The sequence below is a fragment of the Lissotriton helveticus genome, chromosome 3_1, assembly GCF_964261635.1.
Source record: "Lissotriton helveticus chromosome 3_1, aLisHel1.1, whole genome shotgun sequence".
Taxonomy (NCBI): domain Eukaryota; kingdom Metazoa; phylum Chordata; class Amphibia; order Caudata; family Salamandridae; genus Lissotriton; species Lissotriton helveticus.
Genome location: NC_136061.1, coordinates 1684870522 through 1684896719, shown reverse-complemented (window position 1 = coordinate 1684896719; position 26198 = coordinate 1684870522). Strand labels below are relative to the sequence as shown.

The window sequence follows — 26198 nt, the reverse complement described above, 5'->3', positions numbered from 1 at the left end:
ATCTGTTGCTTGTAAATGACTGGTGGTTCACAGTCTTTAAGGATTCAGCTTATGTTGTGGAGAAATGGAATTCGGAAGAGTGGAATTTCACTTGTGCTCTATGAGGGGGCTATACCAGTGAATCTCCTATCTGCTGCATGGGTGGTGTTTGAGATTTGGAATGCGACCCTCAGGAAGGTGGAATGGGCAGACCGCATTACGTTGGAGACTCCATTACAGCAGGGTACTAGATTTCTACAGGTGGCCCCCTTGCCGGACTTTTCGGCTTGGGATACTATTGGCATCTAAATGGCAGGTGACTTGCTCAGGGGTGGGATGCTTGAATCTTTCCAGGACTTCCAAGGTGAGTTCAACTTACACCGCACCCAGTTCTTCCATTACCTCAAGCTCCGGTATGCCCTTCTCCCCATGATACAATCACTAGACATTATTCCTGTGTTCTCCCCATTGGGAGTCAAAATCCTGCACTCACACCTCAAGGAGCATAAGCTGTTGAAGCCCAATAAAATGCTTCAACTCAACAGGGAAGTTCCTCTGTTAGGGGTTCTGGCGGTTTGTGAGGGAGACCTCGGCCTGCTGTATGAACATGATTGGAGATTGGCTGTGGAAGCCACTAGATAGGCTGTGATAGCATCCCAATTTTGGATCCAACAAAAGGTGCCCCGTAGGGTGTATTTCACTAGAGCCAGACTTCACTGGATGGGACTTATTCCAACAGCTGACTGCCTATGAATGAATGAATGAACGGCATCTTATCCTGCGCAGACTTAGCCCAATGGGCGTCAAGGTGCCTATTTCAAAGTACCAACTCACATCAAAGGCGAAGCAGTTCATGCTTAATAGGCTCTTGAGAAGCACCAAGTTTTTAAGGCCTTTTTGAACAGGTCCATTGAAGATAGGGTTTTAATCTCCATTGGCAAGGCGTTCCAGAGCTGAGGGGCAACGACGGAATGATGTAGTGATCCACAATGTGATTTGCCCCATACATTCTGGCAATGCCCGGGATTAGCCAACTACCAGGGAAATGTGCTGATTAAACGCAAGGCGGTGCTAGGGTGGACTGTCCCCCAGGATCCCTAATGTACAGTTCTTCACATCAATGATGACTTAGGGCCACACATAACTAGAGGGCGCTTCTATGGTTTGACTTAATTGTGGCCAAGAGAGACCTCGTAAGGGCCTGGAATGCTGTGGAAATGCCAGGGTTGGAAGCTTGGACCAAGGGCATAGACCATCGTATGGGTCTGGAATGCCCAATCTATCTGTCACATGGATGTCCCCAGAAACATTTCAAGATATAGGGTGGATTGGGTGGCATACAGAAGGATCCATCTGGAACTGCATTGGTATAGGACATGGCAGCTGGGGTGAACCTGAGGCACACAGAATGCGGTATTTCCACTATATGACCATAGGTAAAAGGTTAATGCACTGTTGTTTCAATGTATGTGACTTTGATGACTACTACGGGGTAACAATTTCATACACTGTCATTTGTTGTCTGGTACAGTACTGTGGTGTTGTATTTGGATGTCACGCTGAGTGCGCTATTCTCATTTATGTAAATCTCAATAAAAAGTTTCCAATAAAAAAAGGAGGATGAGCCATCCTCAGTAATTACTCTTATCTCCCTCAGTTTTAATACCTGTTTCTACTGGCCCTTGATTTATGCCCTTGAGAGTGTTGTCTCAGCCAAAGAAACCTGGAAGCCCAAAAAAACCCATAATAATCTGAGTGACAGGCTTGGAGGCTGTAACTAACTAAAGTCACTGCGGAGGCGAGGGGATTAGGAGGGGTCAGTAGGATTTGGAACAGGTGGATCAGGAAACAGTGGCCAAGGGCACATAGGCACAGAAGGCTCAGGGGTGGAAGCAAAAGAGGGCCTGGGCCAGCACTATGAGGAGGGCTAGAAAGGCCCAAGCACACCTTCCACAACCAATGCAACCCAGTCCAGGTGGTAGCAACCCAGGTGGACCAAACAAAGAGTACCAGTACAAGGGGAACAGTTGAAATACGGACCGGAAATAGCAGGGGCAAGTGCACAGGTATCAGACCAAGAAGAATCAAGGGACCTGAAGCAACTGGAATAGGGTCGGGAAGACCACTACCAGAAATGACAAGAGCTTGTAGGATCAGGAGACCATATATCATCAGGGCCAGGAGGAAAATAAAGGACCTGGAAGTCTAGGCCCAGTTGGACCAAGATCAGAAGGTCCATGAGGGTCTGGCTCAGGGGGACCCTAAACCAGAGTGCCAAGAACTACATGAAACAGGTTGACCTGCATCATGAGAACTAGGAGGACCAGTGTCACAGGGATAAGAAAGGCCAGACTTAGGATGAGCATTAATAGAATGACTACAACAGAGGGAACCAGGGACAGATGGACTAGAACGAGGCGTAACTGGTAAACCCCGGAGACAAGGATGGCTAGAGGTGTAGAATGGGTTAGGAGGACCGGGGAAAAAGGGGAGGTTAGGAAACCAAGACCAACAGAATCAGACAAATGAGTACCGGAACTAAGACTAGGACTACATGGACCAAGTCTTACCAGGAGTAGAAGAATTTGAAACCAAAATTAGAGTGATGAGGATGAAAAGGTCCAGGACATGTAGTCTGTAAAGCAGGGGACCCAGAATTCAGAGGACCAGAGACAAGAGTACATAGTAATGATGACCAGAAAGATAAGGACCAGTTTGTATTTGTCTTTTATGATTTCATAATCGAAATAAAGACTCTATGATGAGGATGATGATAAGGACCAGGATGTAAAGGGCCAGGAAGTTCTAAAACTACAATGAAATGGTGGCCCTGGCCATCAGAACTAGGAAATGATAGGGTGATCTATGGTGAGCCAAGACATGTTGAAGAAGAGGAGCAGCCAGACAAGGCCAGGAGGATCAGGGCAAGACTGAGGTGTACGGTGAAGATTAGGAAAATAAAAATAATCAAAGTAACTTTCTCATTCCAAAAGCTCGAACACAGTAAAACAAATGTATGTACATATATAGTCTTTGTGAATATTTGTTATTGTCTTATTCCACTTTAAACATAATTAAAGGAGCTGAGTAAATAACAGTTGGAAAATTTGAAAAGGTAAACAATCCAATAATTTAAAATACTTGTGCAAACAGTTTATATTTTTTCCATAAGTTACATATTCATAATCATCTAATACATCAAATATCCTACCATCTTTAAAACATATTCATGATTTCACAAAGATCTCATGTTAAACTAGTATATAAAGAAGAAGAGAGAACAAATTAGTATATTGACATTTTTTCCTTCCAGCTTTCTATATCTGTTCAGGCGTTTCGGTGAAAAAATCAAATTATCATCACCTTCTTCAGGATAACATTAATTAATTCAAATATAATCACTATAAGACAAACCAAAAAAAGTTTTTTTTGTCAATATATTCAAGGTGGCTTTTCATGTTAGGACTTCATTTCCGTAACTACTTTTGTATGCAACCCGTTATAAAAATCATGATATTAAAACCTTAGCCTATAAAATCTAAATGTTTAAAATCAGCAACAGTTAGGCGATTCGATTACTTCTAAGTCCAGGAAGACCATGGGGACTAGGACCATGGACAGCTAAAGGACTAGACCAGAGAGGACTAGATGGACTAAAAGAATCATGACCAGAATGACCAAAAACAGGGCTAAGAAGGGCATGAAGATCAGGCCCTGAGGCATCAGGACTCAGATTACCACGTAGTGTAGAGCTATCATGTTGGGTAGAGTGAGGAGTATCAGATGTAGGAAGGCCTTTCAGATTAAGGGGGGCTGAATAGTGATGGCCAGGATGACCAGGAAGAGAAGGCATACAAAGACCCACACAAGGAGAACCAGAAGAAAAAAGATAATATATAGTGGACACAAAACCATAAAGAGAACACGCCTGTGAGGATTGGGAATAGGAAGACCAGTTCTAGGCAAACCAGACAGAAAGTTAGGAAGACTAGGAGTACAGCACCTCGATCATCATAAGCAGATGCCCAGGAAAACAGAGCCATTAAGATAAGAGCTAGGACCAGAGCAAGGAGGATCAGTGGGATAACAACCAAGGGGAGCAGGAAGATCAAGTAACAGAGGTCCAGGAGACATGGCATACCAGGACAAGGACAAACAGTATGAGAAGTAAAAGGAGGACTACAGGGCCAGAATGATAGGAGCAAGGATGACCAAGCTAGGCAGCTAAGTTCAGGAATACATGAACTAGGAGGATGAGGACTAAGTGGATGAGTTTGTGCAGAATCGGATAGCAAGGAAAAAGAGGGCCAAAAGTGTCATTTTAAGATGGAGGAGAACTAGTCATATTAGGAGCAGGTAGGTTGTAGTCATTAGAGCCAGGGATCATTTGGATGAGGATTAAGTGGACCAAAAGGATCAGGTAAAGCAGGAACAGTGCAATCGGAATCAGGGGAGGCAAAACCAAGAAGATCAGGACCTGAATTACTAATTGAAGGAGGAGGACCTTAAACTATGGTAGCAGGGCAAGAATGATGGCAATCAGTGGGACCAGAGCAACCAGAGCTACAAGGACCAATTGGGCCATACCAGTACCAAAAAGTTCAGATTCCACTCAAGAGGACTTATAGGGAGGACCAGGGCCAGTGCATACTGTACCCGGTTGACCAAAAGGATAGTGTCCAGGGTAAGGAAGTTCAAGATGACCCAAATCAGAAGTACTGACCTAGTAGAACCTGAATAGCAGGGCCAGGATAGAAAAGCACCCAGAGAGACCATCAAGATCATATTGAGGAGCATTGGTAGTATCAGGATCAGGAGGACCAAGCAGGGCTAATATAAGGATGGGCTAGGAAGACCTGGATTAGGAAGGACTAGAACTAGGAGTACTAGATTCTAGAAACCAGTACATGGTGACCAAAGCTAGTCAGACCAGGGTCAGAATGAGGCCAGGAGGACCAAAACAACCCAGAAAAAAACAAGAGGAAGCTCAACATCAGAAGGCATAGAAAGACCAGAAGAAGAAAGGAGAGGACTCAGAGCAGGCAGACACCTATGTGACTCTAGGCCACATGTTATAGGATATCCCTTTTGTAAAATGTTCTTATTCATGCTTCTTTTGCAGTCAACCCCTAGCTACCCTCACCATTTTCGGCCCACTTATAGAACTGGTGGGTATGTGCTGAAAAATCTGAGCAGGTAAAGTGAATAAAAAGCAAGGGTTATTACACTCTGATATATGGGTGTTAGCAGATGATGTCTGATTCTGACACAGTAAGCGGATAGTGGATCACGGAGCAGAGGACAGATCAAATGGGTCTAAAGGTGGATGGGTGATCACAGTTTTGTTTGTGAATGGAAGCAGAAAGGCATCACAGTGCTGAAGTCAGCAACACTGACTAATAAAAGGAATGAAGGGCTATGGCAGACAGGGGCACGAGATCATAAGAAGATTCTGATGAGCAGAAGAGGTGAGGGAGGACCCACATAGATCATCTCAGATGGCCCACAGAGGAACTCTGAGTAACAAAGGGCTCAAATTGCCAGCTGTGATAGCACTGGCAACAAAGGCCATTAGCAATAGAGCATATGAGTGGTCTGAAAAACTCTGAGGGACAGATGATAGGTGAGATACATATTTAGCAGAAGCGTTTGTGAGGCCCACAAAGAGGCACTGAGTGTCAAGAACAGTTGAATAGTTTATGTGACTCCCAGACCATTGCATTAACCTTAATATTTGTGTGTGTGAGTGTGTGTGTGCATGCAGTGGATATTCAGCAAGTGTCGTAGTAAGGCTTCATGTGTGTCGAAGGTCTGAGAGCCGACAAAAGTGTGGTACATTTTGAATGGCCATTGGTTTATCATGGCTCATGATGGAGAGTAGCTACAGCTTTCCCAGACAGTTGAAGTGTATTGACTGCATCTCTGTGGGTGCAGGATGGAATCCCAGAAACTGAAGTGAGGGAGGATGGAGAAAATCTACCCACAGAAACACAGTGAGCACCTAGTTAAGGGCTGCTGACAGTCAGAAAATGACATTTGAAAGTGAATCAACTCAAATCATTACTGAAACCTTAGACAGTGGATCCCCATCCTGTGTCTGGAAAATAAGTATAAATATGGAACTGTGAAAAGAGTGATCTGTAGGTCAGCAGAATGTAAGTAAGTCACTGTTAATTCACAGTGTCTTATTTTCTATTATATTCATAACTAGCTGTACCCGGCCACCCGTTGCTGTGGCTCAGTCTGGTTAAATGGAAGAGAAAGAAAAGAGTAAGCGCACGTTTCTAATATTTTTAATTTCACAATGCTTGTGGGTGTACAATATGTTTTGTGACTATTGTCTCTGCGTCCCTTGTAGTTGTTGCGTATCAAGGAAATAAATAGGGTCTGTTCCGCCTTTCGATTAAAAACATGCGCGTATTGTACATGCGCGTATTCGAATCCGACGTTGTGTATCAATAAACACGCGCTAATGTTGCAAAGTGAACCAACAACTCCTCCCTCCTCCTCCACCCACTTCCTAGTCTGCCATCCTGACACCAACTGTCCATTCTGATATATGTGGACTATTGTCTCTATGCGTCCTTTGTAGTTGTTGCGCAGCAACCAAATCGATAGGTTTGTGTTCAGCCTTTCAATTAAATACACGCGCGTATTGGACACGCGTGTTTTCGAATTCAACGTTGTGTATATATAAACACGCGCTTAATCGAATCGAATGTTGTGTCATAATTTCAAAGCAATCGGTGAAGAAATTTCGGAGATTTAAGATTTTCAAACAACGAACATTGACATTTTTATGTGTCTGTTCGGGCTTTGGATTTAAAACACACGCGTATTTGACACACGCGTATTGGATTCCAACGCTGTGTATATAAAAACAGGTGCGTATTTGAATCCAATGTTGTGTATATATAAACACACGCTAATGTTGCAAAGTGAACCAACTCCTCCCCCCTCCCTCCACCCACTTCCCGGTCTGCCATCCTGACACCAACTGTCCACACTAATGTATGTAGATTATTGCCTCTATGCGTCCTTTCTTAGTACAAAGTGAACCAACTCCTCCCCCCTCCCTCCACCCACTTCCCGGTCTGGCATCCTGAGACCAACTGTCCATCCTAATATATGTAGACTACTGTCTCTATGCGTCTCCTGTAGTTGTTGCGCAGCAACCAAATCGATAGGGTCTGTTCACCCTTTCCATTAAAAACACGCGTGTATTGGACACGCACGTATTCGAATCCAACGTTGTGTGTATATATAAACACGCGCTTAATCAAATCCAATGTTGTGTCCAAATTTCAAAGCAATCTGTGAAGAAGTTTCGGAGATTTAAGATTTTGAACAAACGAACATTGACATTTTTATGTGTCTTTTCGGGCTTTCGATTAAAAACACACGCGTATTCGACATGTGCGTATTGGAATCAACTCAAATCATTACTGAAACCTTAGACAGTGGATCCCCATCCTGTGTCTGGAAAATAAGTATAAATGTGGAACTGTGAAGAGAGTGATCTGTAGGTCAGCAGAATGTAAGTAAGTCACTGTTAATTCACAGTGTCTTATTTTCTATTATATTCATAACTAGCTGTACCCGGCCACCCGTTGCTGTGGCTCAGTCTGGTTAAATGGAAGAGAAAGAAAAGAGTAAGCGCACGTTTCTGATATTTTTTATTTCACAATGCTTGTGGTTATACAATATGTTTTTGTGACTATTGTCTCTATGCGTCCCTTGTAGTTGTTGCGCATCAAGGAAATAAATAGGGTCTGTTCGGCCTTTCGATTAAAAACATGCGCGTATTGTACACGCACGTATTCGAATCCGACGTTGTGTATCTATAAACACGCGCTAATGTTGCAAAGTGAACCAACAACTCCTCCCCCCTCCCTCCACCCACTTCCTAGTCTGCCATCCTGACACCAACTGTCCATTCTAATATATGTGGACTATTGTCTCTATGCGTCCCTTGTAGTTGTTGCGCAGCAACCAAATCGATAGGTTGTGTTCGGCCTTTCAATAAAAAAAAAAGGAGGGGATTAAACACGCGTGTTTTCTGATCCGACGTTGTGTATCAATAAACACGCGCTAATGTTGCAAAGTGAACCAACAACTCCTCCCTCCTCCTCCACCCACTTCCTAGTCTGCCATCCTGACACCAACTGTCCATTCTGATATATGTGGACTATTGTCTCTATGCGTCCTTTGTAGTTGTTGCGCAGCAACCAAATCGATAGGTTTGTGTTCAGCCTTTCAATTAAATACACGCGCGTATTGGACACGCGTGTTTTCGAATCCAACGTTGTGTATATATAAACACGCGCTTAATCGAATCGAATGTTGTGTCATAATTTCAAAGCAATCGGTGAAGAAATTTCGGAGATTTAAGATTTTCAAACAACGAACATTGACATTTTTATGTGTCTGTTCGGGCTTTGGATTTAAAACACACGCGTAGTTGACACACGCGTATTGGATTCCAACGCTGTGTATATAAAAACAGGTGCGTATTTGAATCCAATGTTGTGTATATATAAACACACGCTAATGTTGCAAAGTGAACCAACTCCTCCCCCCTCCCTCCACCCACTTCCCGGTCTGCCATCCTGACACCAACTGTCCACACTAATGTATGTAGACTATTGCCTCTATGCGTCCTTTCTTAGTACAAAGTGAACCAACTCCTCCCCCCTCCCTCCACCCACTTCCCGGTCTGGCATCCTGAGACCAACTGTCCATCCTAATATATGTAGACTACTGTCTCTATGCGTCTCCTGTAGTTGTTGCGCAGCAACCAAATCGATAGGGTCTGTTCACCCTTTCCATTAAAAACACGCGTGTATTGGACACGCACGTATTCGAATCCAACGTTGTGTGTATATATAAACACGCGCTTAATCAAATCCAATGTTGTGTCAAAATTTCAAAGCAATCTGTGAAGAAGTTTCGGAGATTTAAGATTTTGAACAAACGAACATTGACATTTTTATGTGTCTTTTCGGGCTTTCGATTAAAAACACACGCGTATTCGACATGTGCGTATTGGAATCAACTCAAATCATTACTGAAACCTTAGACAGTGGATCCCCATCCTGTGTCTGGAAAATAAGTATAAATGTGGAACTGTGAAGAGAGTGATCTGTAGGTCAGCAGAATGTAAGTAAGTCACTGTTAATTCACAGTGTCTTATTTTCTATTATATTCATAACTAGCTGTACCCGGCCACCCGTTGCTGTGGCTCAGTCTGGTTAAATGGAAGAGAAAGAAAAGAGTAAGCGCACGTTTCTAATATTTTTTATTTCACAATGCTTGTGGTTATACAATATGTTTTTGTGACTATTGTCTCTATGCGTCCCTTGTAGTTGTTGCGCATCAAGGAAATAAATAGGGTCTGTTCGGCCTTTCGATTAAAAACATGCGCGTATTGTACACGCACGTATTCGAATCCGACGTTGTGTATCTATAAACACGCGCTAATGTTGCAAAGTGAACCAACAACTCCTCCCCCCTCCCTCCACCCACTTCCTAGTCTGCCATCCTGACACCAACTGTCCATTCTAATATATGTGGACTATTGTCTCTATGCGTCCCTTGTAGTTGTTGCGCAGCAACCAAATCGATAGGTTGTGTTCGGCCTTTCAATAAAAAAAAAAGGAGGGGATTAAACATGCGTGTTTTCGAATCCAACGTTGTGTATATATAAACACGCGCTTAATCGAATCGAATGTTGTGTCATAGTTTCAAAGCAATCGGTGAAGAAATTTCGGAGATTTAAGATTTTCAAACAACGAACATTGACATTTTTATGTGTCTGTTCGGGCTTTGGATTTAAAACACACGCGTATTTGACACACGCGTATTGGATTCCAACGCTGTGTATATAAAAACAGGCGCGTATTCTAATCCAATGTTGTGTATATATAAACACACGCTAATGTTGCAAAGTGAACCAACTCCTCCACCCTCCCTCCACCCACTTCCCGGTCTGCCATCCTGACACCAACTGTCCACACTAATGTATGTAGACTATTGCCTCTATGCGTCCTTTCTTAGTACAAAGTGAACCAACTCCTCCCCCTCCCTCCACCCACTTCCCGGTCTGGCATCCTGAGACCAACTGTCCATCCTAATATATGTAGACTATTGTCTCTATGCGTCTCTTGTAGTTGTTGCGCAGCAACCAAATCGATAGGGTCTGTTCACCCTTTCCATTAAAAACACGCGTGTATTGGACACGCGCGTATTCGAATCCAACGTTGTGTATATATAAACACGCGCTTAATCGAATCCAATGTTGTGTCAAAATTTCAAAGCAATCTGTGACGAAGTTTCAGAGATTTAAGATTTTGAACAAACGAACATTGACATTTTTATGTGTCTTTTTGGGCTTTCGATTAAAAACACACGCGTATTCGACATGTGCGTATTGGAATCCAACGTTGTGTATATAAAAACATGCGCCTATTTGAATCCAATGTTGTGTGAAAATTTCAAAGCAATCGGTGAAGTACTTTCGGAGATTTGCGATTTTGAACAAGCGAACATTTACATTTTTATTTACATAGAAAGATAAAGTCGATTAATGTAATATGTCTGTCAGTTTTGTTTGCTCTGTGTCTTTGATGCCTCAATGTCTTTCTCTGATTTGCTGGGAATGGGAATGTCCCAATGACATTCAGTTTAACTAATTATAGCCTCATTTGTCTGCTAGAAAGGAAGACATTATCCATGAGTTTACCAAAATGTGGGGATTAGTTGACTTCCCCAGATCATTTTTTCAATAACCTTGCTAAGGAAAGTCTTCCCTGTCCTGAGAAAAAGAAAAGGCAATGGCCATCTCAACTGTGTACCCTCACTTCTGCCCCTCCCCCTTAGGAATAATTTCCTTTTATTCCATAGGCAATTCTGACATGATAAAAAATATGCAGTGGCCATATCTGTCATGTAGTCTGAATGTTTCCTCATCTGCAATCTCTTTATCTCTCCTCTTTTATATAGGTTGGAGTTCAAAGGGGATCTGGGAGGGCCAAGGATTCTGACTCCATACTGGTGGAGTTTCAGATAGAAAGACTGACCCTAACATCCCCAGGATTCCGATTGGAAGATCAGTCATAAGAGCTACATCTAACTCCGTCCCCTTAAAAGCATGGCGGTTCCCCATCTGCAGTCCTTCCTAACGTAGGGCTCAGAGAAAGGTGTATTACTGTGGGTCACTATGTCATCCTCTCTGAGTATTGAATATATATATATGTATGAATATACTTATATATTTTCTTATTCCTATAAACTGCACACATACAATGTGTATGTGTTTAATCAAAATAAAAGAAAAATATTTCCAAAAGTGTTTGTTTCTACTTATGGAAATTATCTGTTTGAGAATGTATGAATTTCCATCACTATTTTAATACTTCCAAGGTCCTACCCCAAGAAGTCAAGTTGAATATGCTACACAAATAGTCTAACACTGTGTGCAGTCATTATTGTGTCAACCTTTTTTCAGAAAGTAGTTTTAATGTTGTATTGTCACCATAATGAGGGATTAAGTACATGAGTACTGGTAGAGAAGCTGAGTCAATCTCTGTGTGATAAGCCAGCAATGTAATTGGTTTAGGACTAGGCTAGCCTGTGCCATGGGGGCAGGATTGTTGATCAGCTAATCAATCAATCAATCAATCAATCAATCAACAGTATTTATAAAGCACAACACTGTCACCCCTAGGGGTATCAGGGTGCTGTGTCTCTGACAAAGAGCCAGGTCTGAGTCTCTTTCTGAAGTCTGCCAGCTAGCAGGCTGTGCAGAGCTGGAAGGGAAGGTCGTTTCAGGTCTTGGCGCTAATGTAGGAGATGAAGCGGCCATCGCTGTGGCTGCGATGGATGCAGGGGGTGTGAGCGAGGGGACGAGTAAGGAGGACCACAGGTGTCTAGAGATTTGGTGGAAGTTCAGTCAATGGTTGATGTAGGTAGGTCCCAGGCAGTGGAGGTCTTTATAGGCATGTGTGAGGAACTTGAACTGGCATCTCTTCTGAATGGGGAGCCAGTGGGTCTCTCAGGTGGAGGTGATTTGGGTTTGTTTGGGGAGGTCCAAGATGAGTCTGGCTGCGGCGTTCTCCATGGTCTGGAGTCTTCTGAGGAGCTGGGTGGAGATGCCAGCATAGAGGGCGTTGCCGTTACCGTCGAGGCACCTGGTGTCAATTGCCTGCTTAAAAGTCTTTCTAGTGTTAGTTGGGATCCATCTGAAGATTCTGCAAAGTATGCAAAATGTGTGGAAGCAGGAGGAGGTGACTGCATTAATCTATCATTTGATAGTCAGTTGGCTGTTGAGGATGATGCGGAGGTTGTGCACATGGCCTCTCGCTATGGGTGTAGATCTGAGTTCTGCAGATCACCAGCTGTGGTTCCATGTGAATATGTTATTTCCGAAGATTAATACTTCAGTTTTGTTGGCTTTGGGTTGGAGGCAGTTGTCTCACATTCATTTGGCTCCGTGGGTCATTGCATTGCAAAAGTTGGTTTTGGCATTGGAGGGATCCTCAGTGAGTTAGAGAATCAGCTGAGTGTTGTTGTAGGAAATTATGTTGAGTCCATGGGATATGATGACATCTGCGAGGGGGGTCATGTAGATATTGGACAGGGTGAGGCTGAGGGATGCTCCTTATGGTACGCAACATATGATGTCTTTGGGGGCAGAGGTGAAGGTAGGCAGTCGGATTTTCTCTGTGCATCATATAAGGAACGAGGCGATCCACTTAAGGGTTTCTTGATATATGCCTATGTTGTAGAGTCTGTTGATAAGGGAGTTATGACAGACGGTGTCAAACACTGGGGAGAAGTCAAGTAGGATCAGACCACAGTTTCTCCATGGTCCTGGAGTGTTGTGATGTCCATGATAATGGATAATACCACTTTCTGCTGTGGATGGCTCTCTGTTTTATGGCTATATTAAAGGAATCTGGACTATTGCATGGTGTAGCTCTAGCTGGTAATGGGGGGATTACCTATCCTGTCCCCACACAAATTATCATATTTAGCTCAGGTTAGAGGATGACGTTATATAGCTTCAAGTTTGTCTCGATCTAGCTCACACTTTTCTGCCACACTCCATGCATATGAGCTTCTTCAGGATTGTTTTCACACAATTATATATATGGTACCAAATACTACAAACCCACCACCTACCAGCTAAGCAAAACCACCAAGAAGATGGTGATTCTGAAAATTCAACTCGCTCATGAAATACTCTGCTTCGCTTCATGTTTAAGTACAATGACAGGGTTGCTATGAAATGATTGGAGCACATTAACAACCCTCACACATAATACCCACTATGTTCCACAAAGGCCAAACAATACATGCAATGCACAACAAACAGGGTTGCTGTTTAGCTGATGACCCTGAAAGTGCACTATACCAATCTTGTGATATGAAGTGGTATAGTCCTTGAATGGTGCTTCTTTTGTTGCCTTACTTTTCCTAGATTATGAAGCTTAGAGCCACATGTAAGATTAGAATGGACTGGTCAAAACTGTTTTGTTTTCTCTAGGACAGACAGTCCTCTCCATATGCTCTCATTACCTCAGTGACCAAGATCAATATAGGACGCAGGGCATTATTGGGTTTCAATAGAGCAGTGGGAAATCTAATGTAACAATGGGACTATGCTAGCAGTTTTAACCTCATGCACCAACTATAACTGATATAAGGGAGGTGAGCTTAGAAAGCAGTATGTGCAAACTAACATGTTCACCATGGACTAAGACAAACTACTACTGAAGGACCACACTATTGTGCAGCATGCACTCAGACTTAGACGTACCCCACTATACAACAAGCATTGGTAAACCACACATATCGAACTTCCATACATGACAAAGGCAAGCGACCACAGTTTGGGGATTTGAATATCCAATTGCCAATATTCCCACAAATTACATGTTAAGATCCTTGTGGCTATAATATTAATCTGTTACTAAAAGGACCTGTCAACATATAACCTGATTTGGTGAGCCAGTAGCCAATCTCACCTAGAATGTGTCCATCTTAGGTCAGAGTCCTGCCTAACAGAAAAGAAAAAGGATGGGCCACTTTCAAAGGGCATACATAATGAATAATTCAACAGAATGAAACACAGGAGAAGCCTAAAAAACTGACAGAGCAAGATGGTATAGCATTTGTAAGCCATTCAGCGTTTTTTTCCTTACCTTAATTTAGATAAACATTTCTGAACTTGGAAGTGCAATGAAAAACATCACAAGCCTTGCTTCCCTCAACCTCAAACTGTGAGAACATTTCAAATGTTTCTATAGATTTCCTCAATATATTCTTTTTTATTGCCACAAGTACCATAACACTGGCTGAGAGATAGAAGAACCATTTCCTTGTTGGTCTACTAGACACAGAAAGTGGCCTATTAAAAGACTGCATGTATTGTGTTTAAATGCAGAACGTATAAAAGGTGCTGAAACTCAATTGCAGCAAATCTATGTGGTTGTATGTGTTCCCTCTGCAATATGGGTACTGGCTGTATGCAAATCCTGGACGGGAAGGCATGGCTTGGCAGTTCAGGCTGGACTGTTCCCATGGGGCACAGGGTCAGACTGATTTGCATATGGCCATGTCTGAACTGGGGTGGCAGAGTGGGCTAAAGAACGGTGATGGATTAAACCCAGATCTGTTGACTGGGTGTGAGTGTTTGATTGGTTCAGATGCTCCGTCCATCACCATCCCCTTTTGTACCGCTTTGTTCGCCATAAGTTGGCAGGGTATGCTCAGACGTGAGTCCCTTGCTCACTTTGCCACTGGATTCTAGCAAGCCTGGCTGAAGACGGCTGTAATGCCAGAAACCGGTCCTAGGAAGCTTGTTTCCGGTCCAGGGAAGGCATGGCTTGGCAGTTCGGGCTGGACTGTTACCATGGGGCACAGGGTCAGACTGATTTGCACATGGCCATGTCTGAACTGGGGTGGCAGAGTGGGCTAAAGAACGGTGATGGATAAACCCAGATATGTTGACTGGGTGTGAATGTTTGATTGGTTCAGATGCTCCGTCCATCACCACCCCCTTTTGTACCGCCCCATTGGAAGGGAGCATTTTTGATGCTCCCGCCATCTAGGAGCAGACTTGTTGTTAGCTGCCACTTGGCAGGAGATTTCAAAATACTCCTGCCAAGCTAGAGCAAACGCAGATTTACCTGACATGCCGGTGCTGTCAGGGACACTACTATATCCCAGGAGTGGGCTCCCCTGGACATAGCTTCTGAGTCGGGCCTGGGGGAAGGGGTCCCTGGAGCCATTATTGTCTCAGAAATTTGTCCATGCAGCTTCCTCCCTTCAAGTAATAGGACCCAAGTCGGACTCCCAGGGGACTTTTTAGGCTCAGAGAGGGGGTACTCATGGCAACTGTCCCCATTTTCTTAAAGTTAGGCACTGAGGGTGGCCTTACCTAGATTCTCAAAGCTCGGGATGGGGTCCGGTGGCCCCCTCCTCATATAAATAAATTTTTGATCCAGGATGGGCTCCTTGGACCTTTTGGGTGTTCACTGAAGGGAGCCACACTACCCACTCACCATTTTCACAAATTTCAGCCCAAGGGGAGGACTCACAAAGCTTTTGAAGGCTCAGGGAGTGGGCCGTGCAGCCCCCTCCCTTTATGAAACCAGTCTTCTGGTAAGCTCCTCAGGGCATTAGTTATTTAAGTGCAGCCTGGCTGCCATTTATTTGTTTTTTATCTTGCAAGAGTCTCACAGAGTTGCAGATTTTTTTGCCATTTTCTTTTCTTTTTTGGTCCCAGGGGGAGTCCCTCTGACTCCCCCTTGCTAGCTATGGGTCAGGGTATCCCTACCCTGCCCCCATATCTCTTTGATTTTTTTTTTATTCCAGGACATGGGACTAAGCCCCTGAGTACAGTAATCACTGCCAGCAACATTTTTCTCATATTGCTGACAGCTAATCGGAGCTCTTGTGTTAGTCTGCCTCTAGCAGGAGTGAGATGGTCTAATGGAAATGAAGCTCCCTGGCCAATCACATTGCTCAAATTTTAAATTGGGGATGCCGCAAGCTTCTCTCAAGAATATTGCAGATCTTACTGCCTAAATGTACGATTATTTTTTACCCTAAATGTATTGAAAGCTGCTGAACAGATTTACTCCAAATCACAAAAAGCTCCATCTGCACACCAATATCTAGCTTCCTGACGAATTTGGTGCAATTTTGTTCAGCAGTTTGTGCTGTAGCCATCTGAAAGAAGTCAATGGAAAATGTATAGGGATTTGGGGTTTTGTGACCTTTTTTTCTCAGCCCCCTCTTGACAGATCACCTCAAAACATTTCAGGAAGGAGCCGAGGTGGATGAACTTTTTTTTTGGACAATTTTGTGAAGATTCGTCATAAGGGGCAAAAGTTATTAGTAAACCAAAAAATGCTCTTTCTGTGGAAAAGCAGATTAACCTATAACTCGTAGTGGTGACCATTGTTTGGATCATGTTTCCAAAGGAAAGGCATTTTTTGTTTGCTAATTACTTTGGCGGCGCCACCTCAGCTCCTTCCTTTTGACCTATTAAGTGGGTGCAGAGAAAAAGAGAGGTCCCAAAGTATGTTTTCCCAATTCATTTTTCCATAGGAAAATTGAACAGCGATACCACAAAAACTGCTGAATGGATTTAAACCAAGTTTGACAGAAAGCTAGATCTTGGTCCAGCAAGTGTGCTGTTTGTCATTTGGTATAAATCTGTTCAGTAGTTTTTGAACAATTTAAGGCTAAAAAAAATTATATTTCACGCTGCGGAGGATTAGCGGAGCTGAATGGTGTTATGATGCTGACTTAATGAGTGTGTATACTGTTGTACTATTAGTCATTTTATTTCAATTTCTATCTTTGCCTTGATATTTTTATTCTCTACTTTCATTGATTCCTGTTTATTTCCAATGCAGTTCTGTTGATTGTCATGTGTATTGTATTTGACTTGCTTTAAGTCTAGGTGGATGTAACTTTGAGCCTGGTAGCCCTGTAGTATTACTTGTGGTGTACTTTTGTGCATTGAGGCTTCCCTTTTGTACATGTCAGTATAGTTATAATCATATATTAGCATGCTCTGTGGCTTCCTTGATCTTCCTCTTGCCACACACCCTTTAAAGGAAAAATGTACAATTTTTGGTTCCTTACACCTGCCCGTCCATATTTCTTTGTACCTTGGGGTATTTTTGAGCGTAATATTCTGCACATGTTGCAGCCTGTTGCTTATGTGTATATTTGGCAATTACCCCATATACATTTTGTTTGTGACTGGGGCCTCATGTCACGTGGGGTCATTTGGAATATGTGGTATATGGTTGGATATGGTGAACTATTTAACGTATTGATATGGTAAAGAGAGGATGGGCTTCTTTCTCTCTTCTGAACAGAATGCTCAATGTAAAAGGCATTTAGTGACTTTCCAGAGATCTAGGGCCATATGTATCAAGGAACCATTTTGCGATTCTGTAATAGCGATTTTTAAGAAATTGCTATTTCAGAATTGCAAAATGGCATGTATCAAGAAAAATGCAATTTTTTAGCGATTTCTTGATATTCCTTAATTGCGAATTTGCAAATTGCAAATTCGCAATTAAGGAATACTTTCCCATTCATTTCTATGGGCCAGGAGGCCCATAGGAAGGAATGGGAATTTTCTCTCAATTTGCGATTCGCAATTTGCGAATCGCAAATTGAGAATAATTTCAAGGGTGCAGGGGTGTCCAAAGGACACCCTGTTGCACCCCTGAAATAAGCATAGGTGCACATGTGGTGCACATACATGCCCTAAGGGCATGTATGTGCATCACATGGCACTTTGAAAAATACAAAAATGTGCATTTTTCAAGGAATTTGCAACTTACCACCAACTAGAAGTTGGTGGTAATTTGCGATTCCTTAAGGCCATTTAGCAAATTTGTTTGCCTTCTTACATTGCATTTAAGGAATCGCAACATTTGCTATTCCTTAAATGCAATCGCAAAATAAGGAATCGCAAATTTTACAATTCCTTATTTTGCATCGGGATTTCCATCATACATATCATTTTGCAAATTCGCATTCGCAAAGGCCGAAATTCTGCGAATTTCGGCCTTTGAGAATGCGAATTTCAATGATACATATGGCCCATAGTGACCAAAAAGGGATGAGTAACACTTGAAGAGTGTACATTCTACCAAGACAAAGATGAAGCATTTACCACACACCAGCAGGCTGTGCTGTTAAAAAAATAAACAGAGCAGTCCAAATTCAAGCTACCAAAACACTTAATTTCATTTGAAAAAAACAACCCTTTAATCCTGGCATTTCCTTATACAAATCCGCTGTCTAGGCCTGCTTAATCAACAAAAAAGGAAACAGTACTGCAATTGCCAGATTGCATTGGGTTGTTAAAACCTTGACCATTCAGACATTGGGGGGGATATGTACAATGAAGTGGAGGAGCGTGTCGTTAGCCTCCTTGAATTTGAATTTGAATTTTGAGATGTTTGTAAAGCGCACGTTCACTAGTCAGTTTCTTGGCGCTATAGGATTTCAGATGAGTGAGGGGGGAGAGTTATAGACTGAATGCTTGTTGAAACAGAAAAGTTTTAAGATGACTACGGAATTCTGTGTAAGAGGACAGGGATCTGATGGAGGGTGGAAGGGAGTTCCAAAAGATAGGGGCAAGCACCGAGAACTTCTGGCCGCCGGAGCGCTTCTTTCTGAATCGAGGAATAACTAAGAGGGATTTAGAGGAGGAGCGCAAATCTCTGACAGGGAGATAGCTGGTGATGGTTGTATTAATGAAGGCAGGGGCGGTGCCGGCCCTGGCCTGGAAGCTAAGGCAGCCAAGTTTGAAGAGGGCTCTTTGCTTTATTGGGAGCCAATGAAGGGCGAGGAGCAGAGGGGAGGAGTGATGGAATTTTGGTAGGCCATGTACCAGGCGGGCAGCCTGGTTCTGCACCAGCTGGAGACGATGGAGTGCATAGGCCGGTGCGCCGTTATAGATGATGTTACCATAATCGATTTTGGATAAAATCATGGCCATGACAATCAGTTTCAAAGCAGAGGGAGAAAAGAAGCGGGAAACCTTCCTAATGATACGTAAAGTGAAAAAGGAAGAAGAAACAACAGAGCTAATGTGGCTTAATGACACGCTCCGCCACTTCGGAAACGCAAGGCTGCACCATATTTACAAGAATGTGGTGCAGCCTTGCGTTTCCGCCTGCGATGGAGCTAGGTTTAACAACTAAGCGCCGATGCAAGGGTGTCTTTGTGCAGGGGAGGATTGGTTATGTGTAGGAAGGTGTCCCTTCCTGCACATAAACAATCCTAAAATGCCATTTTGTAAAGTTAATGTGTGCTGCTTTGTGCAGCACACATAAAAGTTACAAAATGGCATTTTTTAAAAGGGACACCTTCCTGTACATAAACAAACCATCGCATTTTACTTTTTCCATGTGTGCTGCACAAGACAGCACACATGGTAAAAACAAAAACAAGGAGAAATAATTCACTTCTCCTCATTTCGCCAACTTAAGACAAGGATTTTTCTGGTATTATTTTGACACTGCCTCCTATGTACGCCATCCTTGTACATAGGGGGCAGCATCAAATACAATGGGTGATGCGGTGGAACGTCCATCACAACACCCACTGCACGTTTCTTACACGCTAAGTTAGCGTGAAAGGATGCCTTATGTACAAGGCACTGTTAAGCCACGTTAAGTGTGCTTAACGCTGCCTTGTACATAAGGCACGGCCCCTATCGCCACAGTAACATCACATAAAGTGACATTACAGTGGCAATAGGGGCTTGTACATATGCCCCTGAGTGATCTGGAAACCCTAATTCCAAGACCTACCCAGTAAGTGTGTCATGGGCTACAGTAAAAGGGAGGAAATGGGCCACCATGAACAGTTGTTTCAATGATATAATGCTGTAACATTCACCGTTCGATGGGCCCCTCAGAACTTTGGGCCCTGGTGTCACTGCACCTGCTGCACCAATGGAAACTGCACCCCCTGGGCCAGCATAGCAGACCTAAGACTAGGGTCTTGAGTTAGAGTTTGAAAGATAGGGTACTCCATTTTGGTCTAGATACTGCAGCAGATTTACAAGCCCCTTGCTACACAATGCGCCACATTGCAGCACATTTACGACGTGACACATCTAGGGAGATGCGTCACCTTGTAAAGCCCTGCGCCACATTATACCTGGATTAGGGATAATGTATGCAATGTGGATTTTCATATGCAGGAAAGCCTTGTAGAAAAGACGCAGTGAAATCTACAAAATTTCACTGCGCCACTTTTAGTACGACACTGCGTCAAAACCCTACGCCTGCTTGGAGCAGGCATAAGGAGTGATGCAGTGTATTGGAAATAGGCCTCCCCATGCCTTGCTGGAAATGCATCAAGCTTGCGACACAACTCCAGCAATGCGTGACTTTTGCGACAAAAAAATTGTCCGAATTTCTGACGCATCTTTCAATCCTTGGGCCAATGTGCACCTTATTGTAAATAGGCACATACATGGTGGAGCAAGGGTTTCGCATTAAGGCTCAGGAAAACTGACGCATCTGTACAGATGCGTCAGTTTCTTGTAAATCTGCCCCACTGTCTCCATATTACATTATATTCTAAGGCACTTAATATGGCGGATGGCATATCGGTCGCATTTGTGATAGGTATCCCGTCCACCAAACACTAAATCATTCTCTATATCACAATATGTGTTAACAAAAGATAAAGATCTTACCTACATGAATTTCCAAAATTCATTTACTTTCAGACTATTTTTTTAAGTGATAGGATTGTAACCCACTCACTGCCAAATGTGTTGCAGAGCGCCATCTCTCGCTATTAGAAACAATCTAGAATAATTGTGCAAAAGCACAGAGCTGATAAGGCACCTCCTTATTCTCTGCTCTTCGAACTGTTGTGTAGGTGATGAGTAGTTGGATATGTACAATCCGTGACTGACATGTTTGTCTGCCCGATTCACAAAGAGGCTCCACAATCCTGGCGGAGTCTTCGCACTGAGGACGGAATTGTAGAGATCCAGACATGAAATGCGGACCCTGCAGAATGATTGCAGACGTTCTTTATGAATTGGCCCTCAGTCAGGGGCGTAACAAACGCCCCTGCAGCCCCTGCGGTAGGGGGGCCCCACTCTCTTCAGTAAATGAAGGGGGCCCGGCCCTCTCAGCTCTTCTGAGAGCTGTGAGAGAGGCTTGCGCTAAAGCAAGCCTCTCTCCCTCTAAAGCAGGTGCAGGCTGTCTGCAGCCACTCTGAGTCCCTCCCGCTGACTGAAGAGAAACAATGTAACAACTTACATTGTTTCTCTTCAGTCAGAGCATGCGAGGCCTGGAAAGAGGGTGGGAGTGGGGGCCCCCATAGAGAGCATTCTCCAGGGCAAAGCTCATATGAGAAGGGATGAGGCAGCAACATGGTGCCCTCAGGTAAGCACTCTTGTTAGAACGCACCATTTGGGCGTCCGCAGGGAGGGTAAGGGGGGCCCGAGAAGGGTGCAAGGCAGAGGGGAGAAGGGTGCAAGGTAGAGAGGAGATGGGTGCAAGGCAGAGAGGAGAAGGGTGCAAGGTGGAGGGGAGAAGGGTGTAAGGCGGAGGGGAGAAGGGTGCAAGGTAGAGAGGAGAAGGGTGTAAGGCAAACGGGAGAAGGGTGCACGGTAGGGAGAAGAAGGGTGCAAGGTAGAGAGGAGATGAGTGCAAGGCAGAGAGGAGATGGGTGCAAGGCGGAGGGGAGAAGGGTGCAAGGCGGAGGGGAGAAGGGTGCAAGATAGAGAGAAGGTTGCAAGGTAGAGAGGAGATGGGTGCAAGGCAAAGGGGAGAAGGGTGAAAGGCAGAGGGGAGAAGAGGGCAAGTGGTAGGGGAGAAGGGTGCAAGGGGGAGGGGAGAAGGGTGCAAGGTAGAGAGGAGAAGGGTGCAAGGTGGAGGAGAGAAGGGTGCAAGGCGGAGGAGAGAAGAGTGCAAGGGGGAGGGGAGAAGGGTGCAATGCAGAGGGGAGAAGGGTGCAAGGGGGAGGGGAGAAGGGTGCAAGGCAGAGGGGAGAAGGGTGCAAGGTAGAGAGGAGAAGGGTGCAAGGCAGAGGGGAGAAGGGTGCAAGGTAGAGGGGAGAAGGGTGCAAGGTAGAGAGGAGATGGGTACAAGGCAGAGGGGAGAAGGGTGCAAGGTAGAGAGGAGAAGGGTGCAAGGCAGAGAGGAGAAGGGTGCAAGGTGGAGGGGAGAAGGGTGCAAGGTAGAGAGGAGATGGGTGCAAGGCAGAGGGGAGAAGGGTGCAAGGTAGAGAGGAGATGGGTGCAAGGCAGAGAGGAGAAGGGTGCAAGGTGGAGGGGAGAAGGGTGTAAGGCAAACGGGAGAAGGGTGCAAGGCGGAGGGGAGAAGGGTGCAAGGTAGAGAGGAGAAGGATGTAAGGCAAACGGGAGAAGGGTGCACGGTAGGGAGAAGAAGGGTGCAAGGTAGAGAGGAGATGAGTGCAAGGCAGAGAGGAGATGGGTGCAAGGCGGAGGGGAGAAGGGTGCAAGGCGGAGGGGAGAAGGGTGCAAGATAGAGAGAAGGTTGCAAGGTAGAGAGGAGATGGGTGCAAGGCAAAGGGGAGAAGGGTGAAAGGCAGAGGGGAGAAGAGGGCAAGTGGTAGGGGAGAAGGGTGCAAGGGGGAGGGGAGAAGGGTGCAAGGTAGAGAGGAGAAGGGTGCAAGGTGGAGGAGAGAAGGGTGCAAGGCGGAGGAGAGAAGAGTGCAAGGGGGAGGGGAGAAGGGTGCAATGCAGAGGGGAGAAGGGTGCAAGGGGGAGGGGAGAAGGGTGCAAGGCAGAGGGGAGAAGGGTGCAAGGTAGAGAGGAGAAGGGTGCAAGGCAGAGGGGAGAAGGGTGCAAGGTAGAGAGGAGAAGGGTGCAAAGCAGAGGGGAGAAGGGTGCAAGGCAGAGGGGAGAAGGGTGTAAGGTAGAGAGGAGATGGGTGCAAGGCAGAGATGACATGTGTGCAAGGCAGAGATGAGAATGGTGCAAGGCGGAGGGGAGAAGGGTGCAAGGCAGAGGGGAAAAGCGTGCAAGGTAGAGAGGAGAAGGATGCAAGGCAGAGAGGAGAAGGGTGCAAGGTGGGGGGAGAAGGGTGCAAGGCAGAGGGGAGAAGGGTGCAAGGTAGAGAACGGTGCAAGGCAGAAGGGGAGAAGGGTGCAAGACAGAGGAGAGAAGGGTGCAAGGCAGAAGGGAGAAGGGTGCAAGGCAGAGAGGAGAAGGGCCCAAGGCAGAGAGGAGAAGGGTACAAGGTAGAGAAGGGTGCAAGGCGGAGGGGAAAAGGGTGCAAGGCAGAGGAGAGAAGGGTGCAAGGCAGAGGAGAGAAGGCTGCAAGGCAGAGGGGAGAAGGGTGGAAGGCAGAGGGGAGAAGGGTGCAAGGTAGAGAGAAGAAGGATGCAAGACAGAGGGGAGAAGAGTGCAAGAGGGAGGGGAGAAGGGTGCAAGGCAGAGGGGAGAAGGGTGCAAGACAGAGAGGAGAAGATTGCAAGGCGGAGGGGAGAAGGGTGCAAGGCAGAGGGGAGAAGCGTGCAAGGTAGAGAGGAGATGGTTGCAAGGCAGAGAGGAGAAGGGTGCAAGGCAGAGGGGAGAAGAGTGCAAGGGGGAGGGTAGAAGGGTGTAAGGCAGAGGGGAGAATGGTGCAAGGCAGAGGGGAGAATGGTGCAAGGTAGAAAAGGGTGCAAGGCGGAGATGGAGTAGGGTGCAAGGCAGAGGGGAGAAGGGTGCAAGACAGAGAGGAGAAGGGTGCAAGGCTGAGGGGAGAAGGGTGCAAGGCAGAGGGGAGAAGGGTGCAAGGTAGAGAAGGGTGCAAGGCAGAGGGGAGAAGGGTGCAAGGCAAAGGGGAGAAGGGTGCAAGGCAGAGCGGAGAAGGGTGCAAGGCAGAAGGGAGAATGGTGCACGGCAGAGGGGAGAATGGTGCAAGGTAGAAAAGGGTGCAAGCCGCAGGGGAGAAGGGTGCAAGGAGGAGGGGGAGAAGGGTGCAAGGGGGTGGGCAAGAAGGGTGCAAGGCAGAGGGGAGAAGGGTGCAAGGGGGATGGTGATGAAGTTAAAAATGTGCCCCCCCTAGAAACATTTCTGCGGACGCCAATGGCAACGCACACTACTTTGTGAGAGAGAGAGCGGGAGAGAGTGGAGAGAGAGTGGAGTGTGAGAGAGAGTGGAGAGAGAGAGAGTGGGGAGAGAGAGTGGAGAGAGAGAGAGGAGAGAGAGAGTGAAGAGATAGACAGAGGAGAGAGAGGAGAGAGAGTGGAGAGAGAGTGGAGAGAGAGAGTGGAGGGAGACAGTGGAGAGAAAGTGGAGAGAGAGAGAGAGTGGATAGAGAGAGTGGAGAGAGAGTGTAGAGAGTAGAGAGAGAGTGGAGGGAAAGAGTGGAGAGAGAGTGGAGAGAGAGAGTGGAGAGAGAGTGGAGGGAGAGGGTAGAGAGAGTGAGAAAGAGTGGAGAGAGAGTAGAGAGAGTGGAGAGACAGTGGTGAGAGAAAGTGGAGAGAGAGAATGGAGAGAGTGTGGAGAGACAGTCGAGAGAGTGAGCGAGAGAGAGTGTAGAGAGAGAGAGTGGAGAGAGAGAGAGTGGAGAGAGACAGTGGAGAGAGAGTGGAGAGAGAGTGGAGATAGAGAGTGGAGAGAGAGAGCGGCGAGAGTGGAATGAGAGTGGAAAGAGAGTGGAGAGAGAGAGTGGAGAGAGTGGAGAGATTCGAGAGATTTGAGAGAGAGTAGAGAGAGAGAGAGAGAGAGAAGAGAGAGAGAGTGGAGAGAGAGTGGAGAGAGAGAGACAGTGGAGAGAGAGTGGAGAGAGAGTGGAGAGAGTGGAGAGAGAGAGTGGAGAGAGAGAGAAGAGAGAGTGGAGAGAGAGAATAGGGAGTGGAGAGAGAGTGGAGAGAGAGAGAGAGTGGAGAGAGAGTAGAGAGAGAGTGGAGAGAGATTGGAGATAGAAAGTGGAGAGAGAGAATGGAGAGAGTGTGGAGAGACAGTCGAGAGAGTGAGCGAGAGAGAGTGGAGAGAGAGAGAGTGGAGAGAGAGAGAGTGTAGAGAGACAGTGGAGAGAGAGTGGAGAGAGAGTGGAGATAGAGAGTGGAGAGAGAGAGCGGCGAGAGTGGAAAGAGAGTGGAAAGAGAGTGGAGAGAGAGAGTGGAGAGAGTGGAGAGATTCGAGAGATTTGAGAGAGAGTAGAGAGAGAGAGAGAGAGAGAGAAGAGAGAGAGAGTGGAGAGAGAGTGGAGAGAGAGTGGAGAGAGAGAGACAGTGGAGAGAGAGTGGAGAGAGAGTGGAGAGAGTGGAGAGAGAGAGTGGAGAGAGAGAGAAGAGAGAGTGGAGAGAGAGAATAGGGAGTGGAGAGAGAGTGGAGAGAGAGAGAGAGTGGAGAGAGAGTAGAGAGAGAGAAGGGAGAGAGAGACAGTGAAGAGAGAGTGGAGAGAGAGACAGTGGTGATAGAGTGGACAGAGTTGAGAGAGAGATAGAATGGAGAGAGAGTAGAGACTGACTGACTCAGAGACCGAATACTGACTGACCGAGAGACTGACTGGCTGAGAAACTGACTGAGAGAGAGAGAGAGACTGACTGACTGAGAGAGGGAGACTGACTGACTGGCAGACTGACAGAAAGAGAGAGATAGAGAGACTGACAGAGAGAGAGAGACCGACTGACTGACAGAGAGAGAGAGAGAGAGAGAGAGAGAGAGACTGACTCACTGAGAGAGAGAGAGTGAGAGAGAGACTGTGATGGAATTGGGGTCACAGTGTATATGAAGCTATGCAATGCCTCTTAAGATTGCTATTGTCTACTAATAAAAATGTATTATCAAAATGTGCTCTTTGTAGTTACATCTGCTTTTGAAATACTGCATTGTCACATTGTCTAATGTAACGGAAACGAGAAGGAGCAGTGGATGCACTTTTGTCAAAACTGAATGATGAGTGGGCCGGATGTTGTATATTATGACAGGAGTCTGCATTAGGAAACCCACCTAAAATTGGGCAAACTTCCCCAGCCTACTGATGGCAGGGACCCTGTAATGAATGGACCACCACGGGAAACATCCTTTACAACGCAACTTTTACCACGCAGTGCCTTTACGACGCAACTTTGACAACGCAAACCATTACAACGCATTGCGCTGGGGGGCGCTCTAGGATAGGGAATAAGTTTAATTTACTGTCCAACACCTTCCCTAGTGTTCACGGGGACTGGAGTTAGAATAGTAA

The 26198-nt window shown here is 45.5% G+C and overlaps 1 protein-coding gene across 1 annotated transcript in view; it reads left to right on the top strand.

Moving 5' to 3' along the window:
• The window catches only part of LOC144824297 (von Willebrand factor D and EGF domain-containing protein-like), an 899901-nt gene that overhangs the window by 283523 nt on the left and 590180 nt on the right, over window positions 1–26198 (top strand). The window lies entirely within an intron of this gene.